Source organism: Arachis duranensis, chromosome 4 (assembly GCF_000817695.3).
Source record: "Arachis duranensis cultivar V14167 chromosome 4, aradu.V14167.gnm2.J7QH, whole genome shotgun sequence".
In the NCBI taxonomy this organism is placed as follows: domain Eukaryota; kingdom Viridiplantae; phylum Streptophyta; class Magnoliopsida; order Fabales; family Fabaceae; genus Arachis; species Arachis duranensis.
In genome coordinates, this window is record NC_029775.3 from 22,348,769 (window position 1) to 22,355,885 (window position 7,117).

The 7,117-nt window shown below is 39.2% G+C and overlaps 1 non-coding gene across 1 annotated transcript; it reads left to right on the forward strand.

Annotated features, from left to right (window-relative positions):
• The first annotated feature begins 6,659 nt into the window (after positions 1–6,659).
• Positions 6,660–6,767, forward strand: LOC127747176 (small nucleolar RNA R71). The gene has a single exon (XR_008008980.1). It is a non-coding gene; the product is annotated as a small nucleolar RNA R71 (small nucleolar RNA).
• Positions 6,768–7,117: the final 350 nt, after the last annotated feature.

Sequence of the window (7,117 nt, forward strand, 5' to 3'; positions counted from 1 at the left end):
TTCATTGCCGCTTGAGCTTGTAATTCTTGTTCTTTCATTGCTGTTTGAATTTGTAACTCCTTCTCTTTGATTGCCATAATCTTTGCTCTATGTTTCCTCTCCTCTTTTCTTTCTTTTTCCCTATCCATTAGTTCCTTTTCTCTAACATTCTTAATATCTTTCATGAGAGATAATTTTTTAACAATCAATGATTTTTTCCCGCTAAAATCTTCAGACATTTGTGCTTTTTTCTTACCTTTTTACTTGCTCTTCTTTGATCCTTGTGGGCGAACGGGAGAGTCCACACTAGGTTCGTCAGCCAACGGTATTTCTGGGTTTGATGAGGATGAGTATGCTCCAGTTGCACTAACCTTGGTTCTCTTTGAGCCGCCACTCTGTGTAGGTAGTTGGCTTCTCCATTTTTGCTCCAAACGAAGCATGTTCCAATGCCTCTCAAAATTGAATTTTTGACCATAATTTCTGGAATAAAGTTTATAGGCCAACTCCTTTATATCATCAGCATTCGAACCACTCATTATGTTTCGACTAGCTTGATCGTAGCAACCAGCAAATTGTGCAACAGCCTTGTTGATCTTATACCATCGTTTCTTACATGCAACTACGCCTCTTGTCATGTCGGAGCAAAATTCTACACAGTAGCTGTGAATTCGACCCCAAAATGTTCCCCCTTTTGATCGGTACCAACTATAGGGTCAGTTGAAACATTTAACCATGCACTGATCAGTATCCTCTTTCCAATGCCAGTGTTGAATACTATCTTGTCTCCAATCTTTAATATCATCATCATTAAGGTCGATAGCATCTAATCCACAAGGGTTGGCAAAATCTGAATATTGCAAATTTAGACTAGATTGTATAGGAGTCTGAGAGGATGGGTTAGAAGAGCCACTGGTGCACGAAATTGTGATCTCAATGATGCCAATAACTTGGTACGCACAATTGTAATCTCAAATCTTTTTCACAACTTCGCATAACTAACCAACAAGTGCACTGGGTCATCCAAGTAATAAACCTTACGTGAGTAAGGGTCGATCCCACGGAGATTGTCGGCTTGAAGCAAGCTATGGTCATCTTGTAAATCTCAGTCAGGCAGATTCAAATGGTTATAGAGTTTTGATAATTAAAAGATAAATAAGCATAAAATAAAGATAGAGATAATTATGTAATTCATTGGTGGAAATTTTAGATAAGTGTATGGAGATGCGCTGTTCCTTCTGAATCTCTGCTTTCCTATTGCCTTCATCCAATCCTTCATACTCCTTTCTATGGCAAGCTGTATGTTGGGTGTCACCGTTGTCAATGGCTACTTCCCGTCTTCTCAGTGAAAATGGTCCTCTACGGTTTCTGTACGGCTAATCAACTGTCAGATTTCTCGTCTCGGATGAAAAATACCATGCACAGATATCGTTTGGCAAATCAGCTGTTGATTCTCGATCATGTAGGAATATGATTTACTATCCTTTTGCGTCTGTCACTATGCCCTACAGTCGCGAATTTGAAGCTCGTCACAGTCATCCCTTCCCAGATCGTACTCGGAATACCACAGACAAGGTTTAGACTTTCCGGATCTCAGGAATACTGCCAATGGATTCTAGCCTATACCACGAAGATTCTAATCTTGGATTCAGATGCCCTATTGTCAGAGGGGAGTCGATGTGAATTGTTGATTAGAAACCCCAGAGATATACATTCAAGCTTATTTTGATGTAGAACGGAAGTGGTTGTCAATAACGCGTTCATAAGTGAGAATGGTGATGAGTGTCACATAATCATCACATTCATCATGTTCTTGTGTGTGAATGGATATCTTAGAATAAGAATAAGCATGAATTGAATAGAAGAACAATAGTACTTTGCATTAATACTCAAGGAACAGCAGAGCTCCACACCTTAATCTATGGTGTGTAGAAACTCCACCGTTGAAAATACATAAGTGATAATGGTGTTCATTGGCTTCGGCCCCAGAGGGGGAACCGAAATAACCAAGACCTAGGTCTAAGGACTAAATGTCCAAAGATGTCTAATACAATAGTAAAAAATTCTATTTATACTAAACTAGTTACTAGGGTTATATAAACAAGTAAATGATGCAGAAATCCACTTTCGGGCCACTTGGTGTGTGCTTGAGCTGAGCATCAAAGCTTTCACGTGTAGAGGCTTTCTTTGGAGTTAAACGCCAGTTTGTAACTTGTTTCTGACATTTGACTCTAGCTTGCAACTTGTTTCTGGCGTTTAACGCCAGAATAGGGCTGAAAGCTGGCGTTGAACGCCAGTTTGCATCATCTAAACGCGGGCAAAGTCTGGATTATTATATATTTTTGGAAAGTCCTGAATGTCTACTTTCCAACAAAATTGAGAGCACGCCATTTGGGTTTTTGTAGCTCCAAATATTCTATTTCGAGTGCAGAAAGGTCAGAATCCAACAGCATCAGCAATCCTTTTTCAGCCTCTGAATCAGATTTTTGCTCAGGTCCCTCAATTTCAGCCAGAAAATACCTGAAATCACAGAAAAATACACAAACTCATAATAAAGTCCAGAAATGTGAATTTTGTTTAAAAACTAATAAAAATATACTAAAAAGTAGCTAGATCCTACTAAAAACTATGTAAAAAAATGCCAAAAAGCGTATAAATTATCCGCTCATCACAATACCAAACTTAAATTGTTGCTTCTCCCCAAGCAATTGAAAAAAATAGGATAAAAAGAAGAGAAGATACAATGAATCTCACAATATCAATGAAACTTATTCCCAATTAGATTAGCGGGCTAGTAGCTTTTTGCTTCCTAACAGTTTTGGCATCTCACTTTATCCTTTGAAATTCAGAATGATTGGCATCTATAGGAACTTAGAATTTTAGATAGTATTATTGATTCTCCTAGTTCAGTATGTTGATTCTTGAACATAGCTACTTTATGAGTCTTGGCCGTGGCCCTAAGCACTTTATTTTCCAGTATTACCACCGGATACATAAATGTCACATACACGTAACTGGGTGAACCTTTTCAGATTGTGACTCAGATTTGCTAAAGTCCCCATTTAGAGGTGTCCAGAGTTCTTAAGCACACTCTTTTTGTTTGGATCACGACTTTAACCACTCAGTCTCAAGCTTTTCACTTGGACCTTCATGACATAAGCACATGGTTAGGGACAGCTTGATTTGGCCGCTTTGGCCTGGATTTTATTTCCTTGGGCCCTCCTATCCATTAATGCTCAAAGCCTTGGATCCTTTTTACCCTTGCCTTTTGGTTTAAAGGGCTATTGGCTTTTTATGCTTGCCTTTTTGTTTTTCTTCTTTTTTTTTGCCAAATTTTTTTTCCACTGCTTTTTCTTGCTTCAAGAATCAATTTCATGATTTTTCAGATTATCAATAACATTTTTCTTTGTTCATCATTCTTTCAAGAGCCAACAAATTTTAACATTCATAAACTTCACTATAAAAAAATATGCAATGTTCAAGCATTCATTCAGAAAACAAAAAGTATTGCCACCACATCAAAATAATTAAATTAATTTCAAGATAAAATTTGAAATCCAAGTACTTCTTGTTCTTTAGTAATTAGGCACATTTTTCATTTAAGAGAGGTGAAGGATTCATGGAATTATTCATAGCTTTAAGACATAGACACTAGACACTAATGATCATGTAATAAAGACATAAACATGGATAACACATAAAGCATCAAATTCGAAAACAGAAAAATAAGAACAAGGAAATTAAAGAACGGGTCCACCTTTAGTGATGGCGGCTAGTTCTTCCTGTTGAAGATCCAATGGTGCTCTTGAGCTCCTCTATGTCTCTTCCTTGCCTTTGTTGCTCCATCCTTAGTGCTTTTGGTGCTTCTATCATTAGTTGCTCTTGTTGAGGTCCATGAGTGGGCTCTCTTATTTTCTCTATCCTCTTTTTAGTGATGGGCTTGTCCTCTTCAATGAGGGTGTCTTCCTCTATGACAATTCCAGCTGAATTGCATAGGAATCACCTTTTTTTTTGCCACAACTTCAAAGAAGTGGTCTTGATGGACCTTTGAGATGAATCTCTCCATCTTCCATGACTTGGAGGTGGAAGCTTTTGCCTTCCATTTCCTCTTTCTAGAGGTTTTTCCAGCCTTAGGTGCCATAAATGGTTATGGAAAAACAAAAAGCAATGCTTTTACCACACCAAACTTAAAATGTTTGCTCGACCTTGAGCAAAAGAAGAAAGAAAGAAGGGAAAGAAGAAGAGAATGGAGGAGATGGAGGGAGAGTGTTTGTGATGTGTAAAAATGAAGGAGTGAAGAGGGGTATTTATAGGGAAAAAGATAGAGAGTGGCCGAATAGAATTGGGTGGGTTTGGGAGGGAAAAGTATTTGAATTTGAAAGTGAGGTAGGTGGGGTTTTTTTTGGGGAAGAGATATGGAGGTGATTGGTGAAGAGAATATAGGAAAGAGGATAGGATTTGATTGGTGAATGGTGTTTTGGGTAGGTGTTTATAGAGATGTGTGAGGGAGAGAGATAGAGAGAGAGAAGTGGGGTAGGTGGGGATCCTGTGGGGTCCATAGATCCTAAAGGGTCAAGGATTTGTTATCCCTGCTCCAATTAGGCGTGTAAATGCCCTTATTATGCAATCCTAGCATTTAATGCCAGACTGCTGCTTATTTCTGGCGTTAAACACCAGCTTTTATTCCTTTCCTGGCGTTAAACGCCAAGCTGCAACCTATTTCTGGCGTTTAACGACAGTTTGTTGCTTCTTTCTGGCGTTTAACGCCAGTCTGGTGCTTCTTTCTGGCGTTTAAACGCCAGTAAGTTTCTTCTCCAGGGTGTGCTATTTTTAATGCTATTTTTTATTTTTCTTTAATTTTTGCAGTTGTTTTTGTGACTCCACATGATCATCTACCTAAAAAAAGAAAATAACATAGATAAATAAAATTGGGTTGTCTCCCAATAAGCGCTTCTTTAATGTCAATAGCTTGACAGTGAGCTCTCATGGAGCTTTACAGATGTTCAGAGCATTGTTGGGACCTCCCAACACCAAACTTAGAGTTTGAATGTGGGGGTTCAACACCAAACTTAGAGTTTGGTTGTGGCCTCCCAACACCAAACTTAGAGTTTGACTGTGGGGGCTTTGTTTGACTCTGCATTGAGAGAATCTTTTCTTGCTTCCTCTCCATGGTTACAGAGGGAGATCCTTGAGTTTTAAACACAAGGTAGTCCTCATTCAATTGAAGGATCAACTCTCCTCTATCCATATCAATCACAGCTTTTGCTGTGGCTAGGAAGGGTCTTCCAAAGATGATGGATTCATCCTCATCCTTTCCAGTGTCTAGGATTATGAAATTAGCGGGGATGTAAAGGTCTTTGACCTTCACCAACACATCCTCTACCTGTCCATAAGCCTTTTTCATAAATTTGTCTGCCATCTCTAGTGAGATTCTTGCAGCTTAAACCTCAAAGATTCCCAATTTCTCTATTACAAAGAGTGGCATGAGGTTAACACCTGACCCTAGGTCACACAGAGCCTTCTCAAAGGTCATGGTGCCTATGGTACAGGGAATTAAAAATTTACCAGGATCCTGTTTCTTTTGAGGTAATGTCTGCCTAACCAAGTCATTCAGTTCATTGGTGAGCAAGGGGGTTCATCCACCCAAGTCTCATTACCAAATAACTTGGCATTCAGCTTCATGATTGCTCCAAGGTACTTAGCAACTTGCTCTTCAGTAGTATCTTCATCCTCTTCAGAGGAGGAATAGTCATCAGAGCTCATGAATGGCAGAAGTAGGTTCAATGGAATCTCTATGGTCTCTAGATGAGCCTCAGATTCCTTAGGTTCCTCAAATGGGAACTCCTTTTTGTCCAGAGGACGTCCCATGAGGTCTTCCTCACTGGGATTCATGTCCTCCTCCTCCTCTCTAGGTTCGGCCACACCAAGTAAGGTTATGGCCTTGCACTCTCTTTTTGGATTCTCTTCTGTATTGCTTGGGAGAGTACTAGGAGGAATTTCAGTGACTCTTTTACTCAGCTGGCCCACTTGTGCCTCTAAATTTCTAATGGAGGACCTTGTTTCATTCATGAAACTTAGAGTAGCCTTAGATAGATCAGAGACTATGTTTGCTAAGCTAGAGGGGTTCTGCTCAGAATTATCTGTCTGTTGCTTAGAGGATGATAGAAAAGGCTTGCTATTGCTAAACTTGTTTCTTCCACCATTATTAAAGCCTTGTTAAGGCTTTTGTTGATCCTTCCATGAAAAATTTGGATGATTTCTCCATGAGGGATTATAGGTGTTTCCATAGGCTTCACCTATTTAATTCACCTCTGCCATTGCAGGGTTCTCAAGATCATAAGCTTCTTCTTCAGAAGATGCTTATTTAGTATTGTTGGATGCATTTTTCAATACATTCAGACTTTGAGAAATCATATTGACTTGCTGAGTCAAGATTTTGTTCTGAACCAATATGGCATTCAGGGCATTAATTTCAAGAACTCCCTTCCTCTAAGGCATCCCATTACTCATAGGATTCCTTTCAGAAGTGTACATGAACTGGTTATTTGCAACCATTTCAATGAGTTCCTGAGCTTCTGCAGGCATTTTTTCAGGTGAGTAGATCCACCTGCAGAATGGTCCAATGACATCTTAGACAATTCAGACAGACCATCATTGAATATATCCAAGATGGTCCATTCTGAAAGCATGTCAGAAGGACACTTTTTGGTCAATTGCTTGTATCTTTCCCAAGCTTCATAGAGGGATTCACCTTCTTTCTGCCTGAAGGTTTGAACATCCACTCTAAGCTTGCTCAGTTTTTGAGGAGGAAAGAACTTAGCTAAGAAAGCCGTGACCAGCTTATCGCAAGAGTTCAGGCTATCTTTAGGTTGAGAGTCCAACCATGTTCTAGCTCTGTCTCTTACATCAAAAGGGAAAAGCATAAGCTTATAGACCTCAGGATCAACTCCATTGGTCTTAACAGTATTACAGATCTGCAAGAATTCAGTTAAGAACTGAAAAGGATCTTATGATAGAAGTCCATGAAACTTGCAATTCTGTTGCATCAGAGAAACTAATTGAGGCTTTAGCTCAAAATTGTTTGCTCCAATGGCAGGGATTGAGATGTTTCTTCCATGGAAGTTAAAATTTGGTGCAGTAA